A 26991-nucleotide genomic window follows, 5' to 3' on the forward strand; every position below is an offset into this window, starting at 1 on the left:
GCATTATCAGTTATTGAGCACACGGATTATATCACTTACTGAGCACACACAATATATTTGTTACTGAGCACACCGGATTATATAATTTACTGAGCACACACATTATATCACTTAATGAGCACATACATCATATCAGTTACTGAGCAAATGGATTATATCATTTATTGTGCACACACATTATATAACCTACTGAGCACACAAATTGTATCACTTACTGAGCACACACCTTATATCACTTATTGAGCACACACGTTATATCACTTACTGAGCACACATATTATATCATTTACTGAACATACACATAATATAATTTACTGAGCACACACATAATATCATTTACAGAACACACACATTATGACAGTAACTGAGCACAAACGTTGTGTCACTTACTGAGCACACACATCATATCACTTATTGAGCATGCACACTATATCACTTACTGAGCGCACAGATTATATAATTTACTTAGCACACACATTATATCACTTACTGAGCTCACACATTATATCACTTATTGAGAACACAGATTATGTAATTTACTGAACACAGACATTATATCACTTATTGAGCACACACATTATATCACTTACTAAGCAAACACATTATATCACTTACTGAACACACACATTATATCATTTATTGAGAACACAGATTATGTAAATTACTGAACAGACACTTTATATCAGTTACTGAGCACACGGATTATATAATTTATTGAGCTAACACATTATATCACTTACAGAGCACACACATTATACCACTTATTGAGCACACAGATTATATAATTAACTAAACACACAAATTATATCACTTACTGAGCACATGGAGTATATAACTTACTGAGCACAGACAATATATGACCTACTGAGCACACGGATTATGTAATTTACTGAGCATACGTGTTATATCACTTGATGAACACACACGTTATATCACTTAGTGAGCACACAAATAATATCACTTACTGAGCACACAGGTTATGTCACTTATTGAGTACACAGATTATATAACTGACTCAACACACACATTATATCAGATACTGAGCACACAGATTACATAAATTACTGAGCACACACATTATATCCGTTACTGAGCACACACATTATATCACTTACTGAGCACACACATTATATCACTTATTGAGCACAGTTAAGTAACTTGCTGAACACACACATTGTATCAGTTACTGAGCAAATGGATTATGTCACTTACTGAGCACACAGATTATATAATTTACTGAGCACTCACATTATATCACTTACTGAACACAGATTATATCACTTACTGAACACATATTATATCATTCACTGAACACATATTATATCATTCACTGAACACACACCTTATATCACTTACTGAGCACACACATTACATCACTTTCTGAGCACACATATTATATCATTTACTGAACATACACATAATATAATTTACTGAGCACACACATAATATCACTTACAGAACACACACATTATGACAGTAACTGAGCACACACATTGTATCACTTACTGAGCACACACATTATATCACTTATTGAGAACACAGGTTATGTAAACTACTGAACAGACACATTATATCAGTTACTGAGCACACGGATTATGTGATTTATTGAACACACACATTATATCACTTATTGAGCACACAGATTGTATAATTAACTAAACACACAAATTATATCACTTACTGAGCACACACAATATATGACCTACTGAGCACACGGATTATATAATTTACTGAGCATAGGCATTATATCACTTGATGAACACACACATTATATCACTTAGTGAGCACACAAATAATATCACTTACTGAGCACACAGATTATGTCACTTATTGAGCACACAGATTATATAACTGACTCAACACACACATTATATCAGATACTGAGCACACAGATTACATAAATTACTGAGCACTCACATTATATCCGTTACTGAGCACACACATTATATCACTTACTGTGCACACACATATATCATTACGGAGAACATGGATTATAACACGTAGTAAGCACACACATTACATCACTTATTGAGCACACAGGTTATATAAAATACTGAACACAAACATTATATCAGTTACTGAGCACACGGATTATGTCACTTACTGAGCACACACATTATATCAGTTACTGAGCGCAGAGATTATATAATTTACTGAGCAGACACATCATATCACTTACTGAGCACACTCATTATATCACTTATTGAGCACACACAGTATATAATTTACTGAACACATACATTATATCAGTTACTGAGCACACGGATTATATCACTTAGTGAGCACATATTATATAATTTACTTAGCACACACATTACATCACATATTAAACACACGCATTATATAATTTACTGAGCACTCACATTATATCACTTACTGAACACATATATCACTTACTGAACACACACACATTATATAATTTACTGAGCACACACATGATATCACTTACTGAGTACACATATTAAATCATTTATTAAGCACACACATTAGAGCACTTACTTAGCACACACATTATATCAATTATTGAGCACACAGATTTTATCATTTACTGAACACACACACATTATATAATTTATTGAGCACACACATGATATCACTTGCTGAACACACACATTTTGACACTTACAGACCACACACATTGCATCATTTATTGAGCACAGAGATTATATAATTTACAAAACACGGACATTATGTCAGGCACTGAGCACACGGGCTATACAATTTACTGAGTACACACATTATATCACTTACTGAGTAGACAGTTTGTTTAAATTACTGAACAGACACATTATATCAGGTTCTGAGCGCACGGTTTATAAAGCTGTCTGAGCACATACAAGATATCACTAATTGAGCACACAGGTTATATAATTTACTGAACACACACATTATATCAGTTACTGAGCACACGGATTATATCATTTACTGACTTCACACGTTATATCACTTACTGAGCACATACAAGATATCACTTATTGAGCAGACAGATTATATAAATTACTGAACACACGTTATGTCACTTGCTGAGCACACACATTATATCAGTGAGTGAGCACACACATAATATCACTAACTGAGCACACAGATTATATAACTATCTGAACACACACATTATATAAATTACTGAACACCTGGATTAGACAATTAACTGAGTACACACATTATATCACTTACTGGGCAGACACATTATATCACTTGTTGAGCACGTAGATTATATACATTACTGAACAGACACATTATATCAGTTACTGTGCACACGGATTATATAATTTACTGTGCAAACTTATTATATCACTTGCTGAGCACAGATTATATCACTTACTGAGTACACACATCATATCAATTACTGAGCACACGGATTATATAATTTACTGAGCATACGCGTTATATCACTTACTGAACAGGCACATTATATCACTTACTGAACACACACATTATATCATTTACTTAACAGATACATTATATCACTTACTGAGCACACACATTATATCACTTACTGAACACACATTCTATCACTTACTGAACACACATTATGACACTTACTGAACACACATTATGACACTTACTGAGCACACACATCATATCACTTACTGAGCACACAGATTATATAATTTACTGAGCACACAGATTATATAACTAACTATCTGAACACACACATTATATAAATTACTGAGCACACGTATTAGACAACTTACTGAGTACACACATTATATCATTGGGCACACACGTTATATCACTTATTGAGCATATACATTTTATATATTACTGAACAGACACATTATATCAGTTACTGAGCGCACGGATTATATAATTTACTGAGCACATATATTATATCACCTACTGACCACAGATTATATCATTTGCTGAGCACATACATTATATCACTTCTGGGCACACACATTATATCACTTATTGAACATATACATTATATAAATTACGGAACACATCATATCAGTTCCTCAGCACAAGGATTATATCACTTGCTGAGCACAGATTATATCACTTATTGAGCGCACACATCATATCAATTACTGAGAACATGGAATATATAAATTACTGAGCACACACAATATATAACCTACTGAGCACACGGAATATATAATTTACTGAGCATACACGTTATATCACTTACTGGACACACATTATATCACTTACTGAACACACATTCTATGACTTACTGAACACACACATTATGACACTTACTCAACACACATTATGACACTTACTGAGCACACACATCATATCACTTGCTGAGCACAAAGATTATATAATTTACTGAGCATGCAGATTATATAATTTACTGAACACACACATTATATCATTTACTAAGCACACACATTATATCACTTACTGAGCACACATTATATCATCTATTGAGCACACACATTATATCACTTACTGAGAACACAGATTATATAACTAACTATCTGAACACACACAGTATACATAAATTACTGAGCACACGGATTAGACAACTTACTGAGTGCAAACATTATATCACTGGGCACACACATTATATCACTTATTGAGCACATACATTTTATATATTACTGAACACACACATTATACCAGTTACTGAGCACACACATTACATCACTTTCTGAGCACACATATATGATTTACTGAACACACACATTATGACACTTACTGAGCACACACTTTGTATTGTTTACTGAGCAAATACATCATATCCTTACTGAGCTCACAGATTATATAATTTACTGAGCACACAGATTATATAATATACTAAGAAAACACATTATATCACTTACTGAGCACACATATATCACATACTGAACACACACATTATATCACTTACTTAGCACACACATTATATCACTTACTGAGCACACACATTATATCACTTACTGAGCACACACGTTATATCACTTACTGAACACACACATTATATCACTTTCTGAGCACACACATTATATCACTTTCTGAGCACACAGATTATATAACTATCTGAACACACGCATATAATTTACTGAGCACACGGATTAGACAGCTTACTGAGTATACACATTATATCACTTACTGGGCACACACATTATATCACTTATTGAGCACACAGATTATATAAATTACTGAACAGACACATTATATCAGTTAATGAGCACACGGATTATATAATTTACTGTGCAAACTCATTATATCACTTGCAGAGCACAGATTATATCACTTACTGAGCACACACATCATATCACTTACTGAGAACATGGAATATATAAATTACTGAGCACACACAATATATAGCTTTCTGAGCACACAGATTATATAATTTATTAAGCATACACGTTATATCACTTACTGAGCACACACATAATATCACGAACTGAGCACACAAATTATATGACTTACTAAGCACATATTATATCACTGAATGAGCACACACATTATATCACATACTGAGCACACACATTATATCACTTATTGAGCACATAGTTTATATATCTTACTGGACACACACATTATGCTCAGTAACTGATATAATGTGTGTGCTCGGTAAATTATATAATCCGTGTGCACACTAACTGATATAATGTTTGTGCTCAGTAAGTGATATAATCCGTGTGCTCAGTAACTGATATGATGTGTGTTTAGTAATTTATATAATCTGTCTGCTTAATAAGTGATATCTTGTATGTGCTCAGTAAGTGATATAATGAGAGTGGTCAGTAAATTATATAATCTGTGTGCTCAGTAACTGATATAATTTACTGACCACACACATTATATCACTTACTGAGCACATACAAGATATCACTTATTGAGCAGACAGATTATATAAATTACTGAACACACATTATATCACTTACTGAGCACACACATTATATCATTTAGTGAGCAAACAGATTATATAATTTACTGAGCACACACATTATATCACTTACTGAACACACAAAATGACACTTACTGAGCACACATATTATATGACATATTGAGAACACAGATTATGTAACTTACTGAACACACACGTTATATCAGTTACTGCGCACACAGAGTATATAACTTAATGAGCACACAGATTACATAATTCACTGAGCACACACATGAAATCACCTACTAAACGCATGCATTATATAACTTACTGAACACACAGCTTATATCACTTACTGAACACAGATTATATCAGTTACTGAAAACATATCCTATCAATTACTGAACACACATTATATCATTTATTGAACACACACATTACATCACTTTCTGAGCACACAGATTATATAATTTACTGAGCACACAGATTATATAATTTAGTGAACACACACATTATATATTTACTAAGCACACACATTGTATCACTTACTGAGCACACAGATTATGTAACTAACTATCTGAACACACACATTATATAAATTACTGAGCACACAGATTAGACAATTTACTGAGTACACACATTATATCATTGGGCATACACCTTATATCACTTATTTTGCACATAGATTATATATATTACTGAACAGGCACATTATATCAGTTACTGAGCACACAGATTATATCATTTGCTGAGCACACACATTATATCTGTTACGGTGCACACGGTTTATATAATTTACTGTGCAAACTCATTATATCACTTGCTGAGCACAGATTATATCACTTACTGAGCACACACATCATATCAATTACGGAGAACATGGAATATATAAATTACTGAGCACACACAATAAATAACCTACTGAGCACACGGATTATATAATTTACTGAGCATACGCGTTATATCACTTACTGAAAACGCACATTATATCACTTACTGAGCACACACATCATATCACTTACTGAGCACACAGATTATATAATTTACTGAGCACACAGATTATATAACTAACTATCTGAACGCACATTATATAAATTACTGAGTACACTGATTAGACAACTTACAGAGTACACACATTATATCACTGGGCACACACATTATATCACTTACTGAGCATATACATTTTATATATTACTGAACAGACACATTATATCAGTTACTGAGCACACGGATTATATAATTTACTGAGCACACATATTATATCACCTACTGAGCACAGATTATATCATTTGCTGAGCACATACATTATATCACTTCTGGGCACACACGTTATATCACTTGTTGAACATATACATTATATAAAATTACTGGACACATTATATCAGTTACTGAGCACGCGGATTATATAATTTACTGTGCAAACAAATTATATCACTTACTGAGCACACACATTATATCACTTATTGAGCACATAGATTATATAAATTAGTGAACAGACACATTATATCAGTTACTGAGCACATGGATTATGTCGCTTATTGAGCACACATATTACATCACTTACTGAGCACAGATTATATGACTTCCTGAGCACACACATTATATCACTTCCTGAGCACATGGAATATACAACTTAATGAGCACACACATTATATCATATACTGAGCACAAGATATCACCTATTGAGCAGACAGATTTTATAAATTACTGAACACACATTATATCTGTTACTGAGCACACACTTTATATCACGCACTGAGCACACACATTATATCTGTTAGTGTGCACACAAACTTACTGAGCACACACCTTATATCACTTACAGAGCACACAGATTACATAATTTACTGAACACACGTTATATCAGTTATTGATCACAGGGATTATACCATTTACTGAGCACACAGCTTATATAATTTACAGAGCACACACATTACATCGCCTACTAAACGCACACATTATATAATTTACTGAGCGCTCACATTATATAATTTACTGAACACAGATTATATCACTTACTGAACACAAATTCTATCATTTCCTGAACACACACATTATATCAGTTACTGAGCACACACATTACATCACATTCTGAGCACACATATATGATTTACTGAACACACACATTATGACACTTACTAAGCACACACTTTGTATTACTTACAGAGCAAACACAGCATATCACTTACTGAGCTCACAGATTATATAATTTACTGAGCACACATATTATATTTTATACTAAGAACACACGTTATATCACTTACTGAGCACACACATATCACTTACTGAACACACACATTATATCACTTACTAAGCATACACATTATATCACTTACAGAGCACACAGTTTATAAAACTATCTGAACACACACATTATATAAGTTACTGAGCACACGGATTAGACAAAAACTGAGTACACACATTATATCACTTACTGCACACAAATATCACTTATTGAGCACATAGCTATGTAAATTACTGAACGGTCACATTATATCAGTTACTGAGCACACGGATTATATAACTTACTGTGCAAACACATTATACCACTTGCTAAGCAGACACATTATATCAGTTACTGAGCACAGGGATTATATAACCTACTGAGCACACACGTTATATCACTTATTGAGCACAGATTATATCACTTACTGAGCACACACAATATATATCACTTAATGAGCACACAGATTATATAACTTACTGAGCATACGCGTTATATCACTTACTGAACACACACATTATGTTACTTACTGCACACATACATAATATCACTAACTGAGCACACAAATTATATGACTTACTGAGCACACATTTTATATCAATGAATGAACACACAAATTATATCACTTAATGAGCACACGGATTATATAATTTACTGAGCACACACGTTACATCACTTACTGAGCACAGATTATAACACTGACTGAGCACACACATTATATGACGTACTGAGCAAACACGTTATATCACCTACTGAACGCACGTATTAGTTAATTTACTGAGCACACAGATTATATCCCTAACAGAACACACATATTATATCACTTATTGAGCACACACCTTATATCACTTATTGAGCACACAGTTTATATAACTGACTGAGAACACGCATTATAACAGTTACCGAGCACTCGGTTTATATAATTTACTGAGCACACACATTATATCACTTACTGAGCACATGGACTATATAACCTACTGAGCACACACATAATATCACTTACTGAGCGCACACGTTATATGACTTACTGAGCACAAGCATTATATAATTACTGAGCAAACACATTATATCACTTACTGAGCACACAGATTATATAATTTACTAAGCACACACATTATCTCACTTACTGAGCAGACACATTATTCAGTTCAAAAACAGAATTACCTGGAAAAACTCAGCAGTTCTGGCAGCATCAGCGGAGAAGAAAAGAGTTGACGTTTCGAGTCCTCATGACCCTTTGACAGAACTTGAATGAATCCAAGAAAGGGGTGAAATATAAGCTGGTTCACTCAAGTTGGATTCACTCAAGTTCTGTTGAAGGGTCATGAGGACTCGAAACATCAACTCTTTTCTTCTCCGCCGATGCTGCCAGACCTGCTGAGTTTTCCCAGGTAATTCTGTTTTTGTTTTGGATTTCCAGCATCCGCAGTTTTTTTGTTTTGTACATTATATCAGTTACTGAGCACACAAATTATATCACTTTCTGAGCACACAGATTATATAACTATCTGAACACACACATTATATCACTTACTAAGCACACACATTATATCACTTACTGAACACACACATTATATCACTTACTAAGCACACAGATTATATAACTATCTGAACACATACATTATATAACTTACTGAGCATACGGATTAGACAACTAACTGAGTACACACATTATATCACTTATTGAGCACATAGATTATATAAATTACTGAACAGACACATTATATCAGTTACTGAGCACAGGGATTATATCATTTGCTGAGCACACACATTATATCAGTTAATGAGCACATGGGTCATATAATTTACTGTGCAAACCCATTATATCACTTGCAGAGCACAGATTATATCACTTACTGAGCACACACATCATATCACTTACTGAGAACACGGAATATATAAATTACTGAGCACACGCAATATATAACCTACTGAGCACACGGATTATATAATTTACTGAACACACACGTTATATCACTTACTGAGCACACACATTATATCACTTACTGAGCACACAGATTATATAACTAACTATCTGAACACCCACATTATATAAATTACTGAGCACACAGATTAGACAATTTACTGAGTACACACATTATATCACTGGGCATACACAATATATCACTTATTGAACACATAAATTATATATATTACTGAACAGGCACATTATATCAGTTACTGAGCACACGGATTATATAATTTACTGAGCACACATATTATATGATCTACTGAGCACAGAGTATATCACTTGCTGAGGACACACGTTATATCAATTCTGGGCACACACATTATATCACTTATTGAACACATAGATTATATAAATTACAGAACAGACACATTATATCAGTTACTGAGCACACATATTATATAATTTACTGTGCACACACATTATATCACTTACTGAGCACACACGTTATATCACTTATTGAGCACACAGATTATATAATTTATGAACACACACATTATATCTGGTACTGAGCATACGTATTATGCAATTTACTGAGCACACAGATTACGTAATTTACTGAACACACATGTTATATCAGTTACTGAGCACACAGAGTATATAATTTACTGAGCACACAGATTATATAATTTACAGAGCAAACACATGAAGTCACCTACTAAACGCATGCATTATATAACTTACTGAGCACTCACGTTATATCACTTACTGAGCACATATTCTATCACTTACTGAACACACACATTATATCACTTATTGTGCATACACATTACATCACTTTCTGAGCACCCATTTAATATCATTTACTGAACACACACATTATATAATTTACTGAGCACACACATTCTATCAGTTACTGCACACACATTATGACACTTACTGAACACACACAATATGACACTAACTGAGCACACATCATATCACTTAGTGAGCACACAGATTATATAATTTAGTGAGCACACAGATTATATAATTTACTGAACACACACATTGTATCATTTACTAAGCGCACACATTATATCACTTACTGAGCACACACATTATATCATCTACTGAGCACACACATTATATCACTTACTGAGCACACACATTATATCACTTACTGATCACACACATTATATCACTTACTGAGCACACACATTATATCACTTATTGAGCACATAGATTATATATATTACTGAACAGACATGTTATATCAGTTACTGAGCACAAACATTATATCACTTATTGAACACCTAGATTATATAAATTACTGAACAGACACATTATATCAGTTACTGAGCACACGGATTATATCACTTGCTGAGCACGCACATTATATCAGTGACAGAGCACACGGATTATATAACTTACTGTGCACACACATTATATCACTTACTGAGCACACACATTACATGCCTTATTGAGCACACAGATTATATAACTTACTGAACACAAACATTATATCAGGTACTGAGCACACGTATTATGAAATTTACTGAGTACACACATCATAACACTTATTGAGCACATAGATTATATAATTTACTGAACAGACACATTATATCAGTTACTGAGCACACGGATTATATAATTTACTGTGCAAACAAATTATATCACTTAGCACAAACATTATATCACTTATTGAGCACACAGATTATATAATTTACTGAACACACACATTGTACATAAATTACTGAGCACACAGATTAGAGAATTTAATGAGTACACACTTACTGGGCACACACATTATATCACTTATTGAGCACATAGATTATATAATTTACTGAACAGACACATTATATCAGTTACTGAGCACACAGATTATATCACTTATTGAGCACATATTATATAATTTACCGAGCACAGTTTATATCACTTTCTGAGCACACACACTATATCACTTACTGAGAACATGGAATATATAACTTACTGAGCACATACATTATATCACTTACTGAGCACAAAATATAACTTATTGAGCAGACAGATTATATAAATTACTGAACACGCATTATATCAGTTACTGAGCACACACGTTATATCATTTACTGAGCACACACATTATCTCAATTAGTATGCACATGGATTATATAAAACTTACTGAGCACATACATTATATCACTTACTGAACACACAATATGCCACTTACTGAGCACACACATTATATCACATATTGAGCACACAGATTATGGAATTTACTGAACACACACGTTATATCAGTTACTGAGCACATGGTTTATATAAATTACTGAGCACACATATTATATCACCTACTGAGCACAGATTAAATCACTTGCTGAGCACACACATTATATCACTTCTGGGCGCACACATTATATCACTTATTGAACACATAGATTATATAAATTACTGAACAGACACGTTATATAACTTACTGTGCACACACATTATATCACTTACTGAGCACACACATTATATCACTTATTGAGCACACAGATTATATAATTTACTGAACACAAACATTATATCAGGTACTGAGCACACGTATTATAAAATTTACTGAGTACACACATTATATCATTTACTGAGCACACACATTATATCACTTATTGAGCACGCAGATTGTTTAAGTTACTGAACAGATATTATATCAGGTTTTGTGCGCTTGGTTTATAGAGATGTCTGAGCACAGACATTATGTCACTCACTGAGCACACACGTTATATCAATTATTGAGCACACAGATTATATCATTTACTTACCGCACACATTATATCACTTACTGAGCACATATAAGATATCACTTATTGAGCAGTCAGATTATAAAAATTACTGAACGCACATTATGTCAGTTGCTGAGCACACACATTATATCAGTGAGTGAGCACACACATAATATCACTTACTGAGCACACCGATTATATAACTATCTGAACACATTATATAAATCACTGAGCACACGGATTAGACAATTTACTGAGTACACACATTATATCACTTACTGGGCACACACATTATATCACTTATTGAGCACATAGATTATATAATTTACTGAACAGACACATTATATCAGTTACTGAGCACACGAATTATATTACTTGCTGAGCGCACACATTATATCAATTACTGAGCACAGGGTTTATATAATTTACTGTGCAAACAAATTATATCACTAACTGAGAATATGGAATATATAACTTACTGAGCACACACATTATATCACTCATTGAGCACACAGATTATATAATTTACTGAACAGGCACATTACATCAGTTACTGAGCACACGGATTATATCACTTATTGAGCACACATATTATATAACTTACCGAGCACAGTTTATATCATTTACTGAGCACACACTATATCACTTACTGAGCACAAGATATCACTTATTGAGCAGACAGATTATATAAATTACTGAACACACGTTATATCAGTTACTGAGCACACACATTATCTCAGTTAGTATGCACACGGATTATATAAAACTTACTGAGCACACACCTTATATCACTTACTGAGCACACACATTATATTAGTTACTCAGCACACGGATTATATAATTTACTGAGTACACACATTATATCACTTACTGAACACACAATATGCCACTTACTGAACACACACTTTATATCAGTTACTGAGCACAGGGATTATATAATTTACTGAACACACACATTATATAATTTACTGAGCACACACATTACATCACCTACTAAACGAACGCATTATAGAACTTACTGAGCACTCACATTATATCACTTACTGAACAGAGATTATATCACTTACTGAACACATATTCTATCACTTACTGAACACACCCATTATATCACTTATTGAGCGCACACATTACATCACTTTCTGAGCAGACATATATGATTTACTGAACACACATTATATCACTTACTGAGCACACACATTGTATCACTTACTGAAAAAACTCATTATATCACTTACTGAGCACACACATTATATCAGTTACTGAGCACGGATTATATCATTTACTGAGCACACACAATATATAACCTACTGAGCACACGGATTATATAACTTACTGAGCTTACCCATTATATCACTTACTGGACACACACATTATATCACTTACTGAAAACACATAATATTTTACTCACTGCACACACGCATAATATCACTAACTGAGCACACAAATTATATGACGTACTGAGCAAACACGTTATATCACCCACTGAACACACATTTTATTTAATTTACTGAGCACACAGATTATATCACTAACAGAACACATATTATATCACTTGTTGAGCACACACTTAACATCACTTACTGAGCAAACGGATTAAATAACTTACTGAACACTCACATTATGACGCTGAGCACACATACTCTATCACATTTTGAGCACACAGATTTTGTAACTTACTGAACACACACGTTATATCAGTTACTGACCACACGGATTATATCACCTACTGAGCTCCTATTATACCACTTGCTGAGCGCACACATTATATCACTTCTGGGCACATACATTATATCACTAATTGAACACATAGATTATTTAAATTTCTGAACAGACGCAATATATCAGTTACCGAGCACACAGATTATATAACTTACTGTGCACACACATTATATCACTTACTGAGCACACACATTATATCACTTATTGAGCACACAGATTATATAACTTACCGAACACAAACATTATATCTGGTACTGAGCACACGTATTATGAAATTTACTGGGTACACACATTATATCATTTACTGAGCACACACATTATATCACTTATTGAGCACGCAGATTGTTTAAATTACTGAACAGACATATTATATCAGGTTCTGAGCGCACGGTTTATAGAGCTGTCTGAGCACACACATTATATCACTTACTGAGCACACACATTATATCACTTATTGAGTACACAGATAATATAACTTACTGACCACATATATTCTATCAGCTCCTGAGCACACGGATTATATAATTTACTGACCACACACATTATTTCACTTACAGAGCACATACAAGATAACACTTACTGAGCACACAGATTATATAACTATCTGGACACACACATTATATAAATTACTGAGCACACGGGTTAGACAATTTACTGAGTACACACATTATATCACTTATTGGGCACACACATTGCATCACTTATTGAGCACATAGATTATATAATTTAGTGAACAGGCACATTATATCAGTTACTAAACACACGGATTATATCACTTATTGAGCACATCTTATATAACTTACCGAGCACAGTTTATATCACTTACTGAGCACACACATTATATCACTTACTGAGAACATGGAATATATAACTTACTGAGCACACACATTATATCAGTTCCTGAGCACACATGTTATATCACTTACTGAGCACAAACTTTATGTCAGTTAGTATGCACATGGATTTTATAAAACTTACGGAGCACACACCTTACATCACTTACTGAGCAAACACATTATATTAGTTAGCACACGGATTATATAATTTACTGAGTACACACATTATATCATTTACTGAGCACATACATTATATCACTTATTCAGCACACAGATTATACAAATTAATGAACAGACACAAATTATATAATTTACCGAGCACAGGCGTTATATTAAAAACTGAGCGCACACTTTATATAACTTACTGAACACACAAATTATATCACCTACTGTACAAACGGATTATATAACATACTAAACACACACGTTATACCACTTACTGAGCACACATATTCTATCACTGATTCAGCACACAGATTATATAACTATTTGAACACACACATTATATAAATTACTGAGCACACGGATTAGACAACTTACTGAGCACACACATTATATCACTTACTGAGCACACACATTTTATCACTTACTGAGCACACACATTATATCACTTACTGAACACACCCGTTATATCAACTACTGAACACACACATTATATCAACTACTGAGCACACGTATTATATAACTTATTGAAAACACACATTATATCACTTACTGAGCACACGTATTATATAACATCCTGAGCACACACATTATATCACTTACTGGGCAAACACATTATATCAGTTACTCAGCAGACACCTAATATCACTTACTGAGCACACGCATAACATAACTTTCTGAACACACACATTATATCACCTACTGAGCATGTTATTATATAACTTACTGAACACACACATTATATCACTTACTGAGCACACACATTATATACATTACTGAGCACACACATTATTTAACTTACTGAGAAAACAGATTATATAACTATCTGAACACATACAGTATACAAATTACTGAGTACACGGATTAGACAAATAACTGAGTACACACATTATATCACTTACTGGGCACACACATTATTACACTTACTGAGCACACACATTGTTTAAATTACTGAGCACACACATTATATAATAATTGAACACACACATCTTCTCACTTACTGAGCACACACATTATATCAGGCACTGAGCACAAGGATTATATAATTTAATGAGCACAAACATTACATCACTTACTGAGACCATGGAATATATAAATTACTGAGCACAGACATTATATCACTTACTGAGCACAAGATATCACTTATTGAGCAGACAGATTATATAAATTACTGAACACACATTATATCAGTTACTGAACACACTCGTTATATCACTTACTGAGCACACACATTACCTCAGTTTGTATGCACACGGATTATATAAAATTTACTGAGCACACACCTTATATCACTTACTGAGCACACACATTATATTAGTTACTCAGCAAATGGATTATATAATTTAATGAGCACACACATTATATCACCTACTGAACACACAATATGCCACTAACTGAGCACACACATTATATCACATATTGAGCACACAGATTATGTAATTTACTGAACACACACATTATATCAGTTACTGAGCACAGGGATTATATCATTTACTGAGCACACAGATTATATCATTTACTGAGCACACACATTACATCACCTACTAAACGAACGCATTATAGAACTTACTGAGCACTCACATTCTATCACTTGCTGAACACAGGTTATATCACTTACTGAACACATATTCTATCACTTACTGAACACACCCATTATATCACTTATTGAGCACACACATTACATCACTTTCTGAGCACACATATATGATTTACTGAACACACACATTATATTACTTACTAAGCACACACATTATATCACTTACTGAGCACACACATTATATCACTTACTGAACACACTCATTATATCACTTACTGAGCACACACATTCTATCGGTTACTGAGCACACGGATTATATCACTTGCTGAGCACACACATATCAGTAACTGAGCACATGGATTATAGAATTTACTGAGCACACACATTATATCACTTATTGAGCACAGATTATATCACTTACTGAGCACACACAATATATGACATACTGAGCAAACACGTTATATCACCTACTGAACACACATTTTATTTAATTTACTGAGCACACAGATTATATAACTATCTGGACACACACATTATATAAATTACTGAGCACACGGGTTAGACAATTTACTGAGTACACACATTATATCACTTATTGGGCACACACATTGCATCACTTATTGAGCACATAGATTATATAATTTAGTGAACAGGCACATTATATCAGTTACTAAACACACGGATTATATCACTTATTGAGCACATCTTATATAACTTACCGAGCACAGTTTATATCACTTACTGAGCACACACATTATATCACTTACTGAGAACATGGAATATATAACTTACTGAGCACACACATTATATCAGTTCCTGAGCACACATGTTATATCACTTACTGAGCACAAACTTTATGTCAGTTAGTATGCACATGGATTTTATAAAACTTACGGAGCACACACCTTATATCACTTACTGAGCATTCGGATTATATCACTTACTGAACACACACATTATATCACCTACTGAGCACACGTATTATATAACTTACTGAAAACACACATTATATCACTTACTAAGCACACGCATTAAATAAATTACTGAGCATACACATTATATAATTTACTGAGCACACACATCTTCTCACTTACTGAGAACACACATTATATCATTTACTGAGCACACGGATTATATAACTTACTGAGCACACACATTATATCACTTATTGAAGCACACACATGATATGTCTTAATGAGTACACAGATTATATAATTTACTGAGCACACACATTATATCACAAACTGAGCAAACAGATCATATAACTTACTGAACACACACATTATATCACCTAATGTGCAAACGGATTATATAACTTACTAAACACACACTTTATACCACTTACTGAGCACACATATTCTATCACTTATTGAGCACACAGATTATATAACTATCTGAACACACACGTTATATAAATTACTGAGCACACAGATTAGACAACTTACTGAGCACACACATTTTATCACTTACTGAGCACACACATTATACGACTTACTGAGCACACACGTTGTATCACTAACTGAACACACACATTATATCACTTACTGAGCACACACATTATATCACTTACTGAACACACACATTATATCAACTACTGAGCACACGTATTATATAGCTTACTGAAAACACACCTTATATCACATACTGAGCACACGGATTATATAATTTACTGAACACACACATTATATCACTTACTGAACACACACATTATATAATTTACTGGGCACACACATAGCATCACTCAGTGAGCACCCACATTATATCATTTACTGAGCACACGAATTATGTAACTTACATAGCACACACATTATATCACTTACTGAGCACACACGTTATATCAGTTTCTGAGCACACGGATTACATACTTTACAGAGCACACACATTGTATCACTAGCTGAGCACTCACATTATATCACTTAATGAGCGCACACATTATATCACTTACTGAGCACACACATCAGTTCACCTACTGAACACAGATATTATATCACTTACTGAGCACACAAATTATATCATTAATGAGCACACACATTATATAACTTATTGAGCATCCACACGATATCACTTACTGAGCACACACATTATATCACTAACTGAGCCCAGATTATATCACTTCCTGAGCACACACATTATATCACTTACTGAGCACACACATCAGTTCACCTACTGAATACAGATATTACATCACTTACTGAGCACACAAATTATATCAATACTGAGCACACATGTTATATAACTTATTTAGCATCCACACGATATCACTTACTGCGCACACACATTATATCACTAACTGAGCCCAATTATATCACTTCCTGAGCACAAACATTATATCACTTACTGAACACAGATTATATCACTTATTGAGCATACACATTACATCACTTACTGTGATCATGGACTATATAACTTACTGAGCACAAACATTATATCACTTACTGAGCACACGGATTATATAACTTTCTGAAAACACACATTATATCACTTACTGAGCACACGCATTATATAAATTAATGAGCATACACATTGTATAACTTACTGAGCACACACCTCTTCTCACTTACTGAGAACACACATTAAATCACGAAATGAGCACACGGATTATATAATTTACTGAGCACGCACATTATATCACTTATTGAAGCACACACATGATATGACTTATTGAGTACACAGATTATATAATTTACTGAGCACACACATTACATCAGAAACTGAGCACACAGATCATATAACTTACTGAACACATTATATCACCTACTGTGCAAACGGTTTATATAACTGACTAAACACACACGTTATACTACTTACTGAGCACACATATTCTATCACTTATTGAGCACACAGATTATATAACTATCTGAACACACACATTATATAAATTACTGAGCACACGGATTAGACAACTTACTGAGCACACACATTATATCACTTACTGAGCACACACATTATATCAATTACTGAGCACACACATTATATCACTTACTGAGCACACACATTTTTATCACTTATTGAGGACACACATATTATTATCAATTACTGAGCACACACATTATATCAACTACTGAGCACACGGATTTGGCTTAAATAGCCAAGTGGTTATGGTACTGGGCTTGTAACCTCAAGATCAAGAGTTCAAATCTCTCAGTGGCAAACTATGAAACAATGTAACTTCATCTGAAACAGATGGAAACGGGTTTGTACTAGAATCAGTTATTGAGCACACGATTAGACAACTTACTGAGCACACACATTATATCACTTACTGAGCACACACATTTTATCACTTACTGAGCACACACGTTATATCACTTACTGAACACACCCGTTATATCAACTTACTGAACACAAACATTATATCAACTACTGAACACACATATTATATCACTTACTGAGCACACACGTTATATCGCTTATGAGCAAACACATTATATCAGTTACTCAGCAGACACATAATATCACTTACTGAGCACATGCATAACATAACTTACGGAACACACATTATATAACTTACTGAACACACACATTATATCACCTACTGAGGCACACGTATTATATAACTTACTGAAAACACACATTATATCACTTACTAAGCACACGCATTAAATAAAATTACTGGAGGCATACACATTATATAATTTACTGAGCACGACACAGATCTTCTCACTTACTGAGAAGACACTATATATAATTTACTGAGGCAACACGGATTTATATAACTTACTGAGCACACACATTATTATCAATTATTGAAGCACACACATGATATTGTCCTTAATGAGTACACCAGATTATATAATTTACTGAGCACAACACATTATATCACAAACTGAGCAAACAGATCATATAACTTACTGAACACACACATTATATCACCTAATGTGCAAACGGATTATATAACTTACTAAACACACACTTTATACCACTTACTGAGCACACATATTCTATCACTTATTGAGCACACAGATTATATAACTATCTGAACACACACGTTATATAAATTACTGAGCACACAGATTAGACAACTTACTGAGCACACACATTTTATCACTTACTGAGCACACACATTATACGACTTACTGAGCACACACGTTGTATCACTAACTGAACACACACATTATATCACTTACTGAGCACACACATTATATCACTTACTGAACACACACATTATATCAACTACTGAGCACACGTATTATATAGCTTACTGAAAACACACCTTATATCACATACTGAGCACACGGATTATATAATTTACTGAACACACACATTATATCACTTACTGAACACACACATTATATAATTTACTGGGCACACACATAGCATCACTCAGTGAGCACCCACATTATATCATTTACTGAGCACACGAATTATGTAACTTACATAGCACACACATTATATCACTTACTGAGCACACACGTTATATCAGTTTCTGAGCACACGGATTACATACTTTACAGAGCACACACATTGTATCACTAGCTGAGCACTCACATTATATCACTTAATGAGCGCACACATTATATCACTTACTGAGCACACACATCAGTTCACCTACTGAACACAGATATTATATCACTTACTGAGCACACAAATTATATCATTAATGAGCACACACATTATATAACTTATTGAGCATCCACACGATATCACTTACTGAGCACACACATTATATCACTAACTGAGCCCAGATTATATCACTTCCTGAGCACACACATTATATCACTTACTGAGCACACACATCAGTTCACCTACTGAATACAGATATTACATCACTTACTGAGCACACAAATTATATCAATACTGAGCACACATGTTATATAACTTATTTAGCATCCACACGATATCACTTACTGCGCACACACATTATATCACTAACTGAGCCCAATTATATCACTTCCTGAGCACAAACATTATATCACTTACTGAACACAGATTATATCACTTATTGAGCATACACATTACATCACTTACTGTGATCATGGACTATATAACTTACTGAGCACAAACATTATATCACTTACTGAGCACACGGATTATATAACTTTCTGAAAACACACATTATATCACTTACTGAGCACACGCATTATATAAATTAATGAGCATACACATTGTATAACTTACTGAGCACACACCTCTTCTCACTTACTGAGAACACACATTAAATCACGAAATGAGCACACGGATTATATAATTTACTGAGCACGCACATTATATCACTTATTGAAGCACACACATGATATGACTTATTGAGTACACAGATTATATAATTTACTGAGCACACACATTACATCAGAAACTGAGCACACAGATCATATAACTTACTGAACACATTATATCACCTACTGTGCAAACGGTTTATATAACTGACTAAACACACACGTTATACTACTTACTGAGCACACATATTCTATCACTTATTGAGCACACAGATTATATAACTATCTGAACACACACATTATATAAATTACTGAGCACACGGATTAGACAACTTACTGAGCACACACATTATATCACTTACTGAGCACACATTATATCAATTACTGAGCACACACATTATATCACTTACTGAGCACACACATTTTTATCACTTATTGAGGACACACATTATATCAATTACTGAGCACACACATTATATCAACTACTGAGCACACGGGCTTGGCTTAAATAGCCAAGTGGTTATGGTACTGGGCTTGTAACCTCAAGATCAAGAGTTCAAATCTCTCAGTGGCAAACTATGAAACAATGTAACTTCATCTGAAACAGATGGAAACGGGTTTGTACTAGAAAGAGTTATTGAGCACACGGATTAGACAACTTACTGAGCACACACATTATATCACTTACTGAGCACACACATTTTATCACTTACTGAGCACACACGTTATATCACTTACTGAACACACCCGTTATATCAACTACTGAACACAAACATTATATCAACTACTGAACACACATATTATATCACTTACTGAGCACACACGTTATATCGCTTATTGAGCAAACACATTATATCAGTTACTCAGCAGACACATAATATCACTTACTGAGCACATGCATAACATAACTTACGGAACACACATTATATAAATTACTGAGCACACACATTATATAATTTACTGAGCACACAGATTATATAACTATCTGAACACACACATTATACAAATTACTGAGCACACGGATTAGACAACTAACTGAGTACACACATTACATCACTTACTGGGCACACACATTATATCTTATTGAGCACTTATTGAGCAAACACGTTACATCATTAAATCATATCAGCAGACACATAATATCACTTACTGAGCACATGGATAATATAATTTACCGAACACACACATTATTTCACTTACTGAGCACACATTATATAAATTACTGAGCACACACATTATATAATAACTGAGCACACACATCTTCTCACTTACTGAGCACACACATTATATCAGGAACTGAGCACAAGGTTTATATAATTTAATCAGCACAAACATTATATCACTAACTGAGCACACACATTATATCACTTACTGAGAACACAGATTATATAATTTACTGAACACACACATTATATCAGTTACGGAGCACACGGATTATAGAATTTACTGAGTACACACGTTATATCACTTACTGAGCACAGATTATATCACTGACTGAGCACACGGATTATATCACTTACAGAGCACACACATTATATCAGGAACTGAGCAAATGGATTATATAACTTACTAAACACACACGTTATATCACCTACTGAGCACATGTATTATATAACTTACTGAAAACACACATTATATCACTTACTGAGCAAACGCATTATATAAATTACCGAGCATACACATTGTATAACTTACTGAGCACACACATCTTCTCACTTACTGAGAACACACATTATATCACGAAATGAGCACACAGATTATATAATTTCTGAGCACACACATTATATCACTTATTGAAGCACACACATGATATGACTTACTGAGTACACAGATTATATAATTTACTGAGCACACACACTATATCAGAAACTGAGCACACAGATTATATAACTATCTGAACACACACATTATATAAATTACAGAGCACACGGATTAGACAACATAGAGTACACACATTATATCACTTACTGAGCGCACACATTATATCACTTACTGAGCACACACATTTTATCACTTACTGAGGACACACATTATATCACTTACTGAACACACACGTTATATCAATTACTGAGCACACAGATTAGACAACTTACTGAGCACACACATGATATCGCTTACTGAGCACACACATTATATCACTTACTGCACACACACATTATATCAACTACTGAGCACACGTATTATATAACTTACTGAAAACACACATTATATCACCTACTGAGCACACGGAATTTATAACCTACTGAGCAGACACATTCAATCACTTACAGAGCGCACACATTATATCACTTACTGAACTCACACATTATATAATTTACTGAGCACACACATAACATCACTCACTGAACACACACATTATATCATTTACTGAGCACACCAATTATGTAACTTACATAGCACACACATTATATCACTTACTGAGCACACACATTGTATCACTTACTGTGCACAGACACTATATATAACTTACTGAACAAACACATTATGTCACTTACTGAGCACATACATTATATCACTTCCTTAACATACACATTATATCACTTACTGAGCACACGGATTACATACTTTACGGAGCACACACATTGTATCACTAGCTGAGCACACACATTATATCACTTACTGAGCACACACGTTATATCACCAACTGGGCACACACATTATATCAACTACTGAACACAAAAATTATATCAATTACTAAGCACACACATTATATTACTTACTGAGAACATGGAATTTATACCTTACGGAAAACATTCTTTATATCACTTACTGAACACACACTCTATGTCACTTATTGAGCACACAGAATTTATAACTTACTGAGCACACACATTATATCACTTACTGAGCATGCACATAATATCACTTACTGAACACACACTTTAGGTCACTTACTGAGCACACGGAATTTGCAACTTACTGAGCACACACATTCTATCACTTACTGAGCACACAAATTATACCACTTACTGAGCACACGGAATTTATAACTTACTGAACACACACATTATGTCACTTACTGAGCACACATTATATAATTTACAGAGCACACACATTATATCACTTATTGAGCACAAGGATAATATAACTAACTGGGCACACACATTATATCTGTTACTGAACACACACTTTATCTCACTTACTGAGTGAACGGATTATATAACTGAAGGAGCACACAGATTATATAACTTACAGAGAACACACGTTAGATCACTGACTGAGCACGCACATTTTATCACCTACTGAGCACACACATTTTTCAATTACTGAGCACACACATGATATCACACACATGATATCACTTACTGAACACACACTTTATATCACTTACTGAGCACACACAATATATAAATTACTGAACAAACACATTTTCTCACTTACTGAGCATACACATTATATCAGTTACTCAACACACACTTTATGTCACTTATTCATCACATGGATTATGTAACTTAATGAACACCCACATTAAATCACATACTGAACACACATTATATCACTTTCTGAACACACTTTTTAAGTCACTTACTGAGCACGGATTATATAAATTACTGAACACACACATTATATCACTTACTGAACACACATTACATCAATTATTGATCACATGGATTATATAACTTACGGAGCACGCACATTATATCACTTACTGAGCAAACACATTATATCACTTAATGTGTGCACACATAATATCACTTAATGAGCGCACAGATTATATAACTTAGTGAGCACACACCTTACATCACCTACAGAGCACACACATTATGTCACCTACTAAACACACAAATTATATCTCCTACTGAGCACACACATTATATCACCTACTGAAAACGCGAATTATATCATTTACTGAGCACACACATTATTTCATATACTGAACAGACACGTTATATCATTTATTGATCACACGGATTATATAAATTACTGAACACACATTATATCACTTACTGAACACACACATTATATCACCTACTGAGCACACACATTATATCACCTACTGAACACACGAATTGTATCACTTACTGAGCAGAAATATTTTATCACTTACCGAGAACACGGATTATACAAGTTACGAAGCATAAACATTATATCACTTACTGAGCACACACATTATTTCATAAACTGAACAGACACATTATAGCACTTACTGGGCACACAAATTATATCACTTAACTGAGCACACACATTATATCACTTACTGAGCACGGATTATATAATTTACTGAACACACACGTTATATCACTTACTGAACACACACATTATATCACTTACAGAACACACACATTATATGACTTACTGAACACACATTATATCACTGACTGAACACACATTATATCACTTACTGAGCACACACATTATAGCTCTTACTGAGCCCAGATTATATCACTTACTAAGCACACACATTTTATCACCTAATAAGCACACACATTATATCATTTACTGAGCACAAACTTTTTATCACACACTGATCGCACACATTATATCAATTATTGAGCGCACACGTTATATCACTTACTGAACACACACATTATAACACCTACTGAGCACACGGAATTTCGACCTTACTGAACACACACATTATATCACTTACTGAGCAGACACATTGTATAAATTAATGATCACACACTATATATCACTTACTGTGCATACACATTTTATCACCTACTGAGCACACACATGTTATCACTTACTCAGCACACACATTATATAACTTATTATGCACACACATTATATTCTTACTGAAGACACTTTATATCACTTACTGAGCACGCAGAATTTATAATTTACTGAGCACACACATTATATCACTTACTGAACACACATTATATCATTTACTGATCACACGCATTATATAACATACTGAACACATATTATATCACTTACTGAACATACACATTATATCACTTACTGAACACACACATTAAATCACTTCCTGGGGACACTGATTACAAAACATACGG

This window comes from Carcharodon carcharias, chromosome 9, assembly GCF_017639515.1.
Source record: "Carcharodon carcharias isolate sCarCar2 chromosome 9, sCarCar2.pri, whole genome shotgun sequence".
In the NCBI taxonomy this organism is placed as follows: Eukaryota; Metazoa; Chordata; class Chondrichthyes; order Lamniformes; family Lamnidae; genus Carcharodon; species Carcharodon carcharias.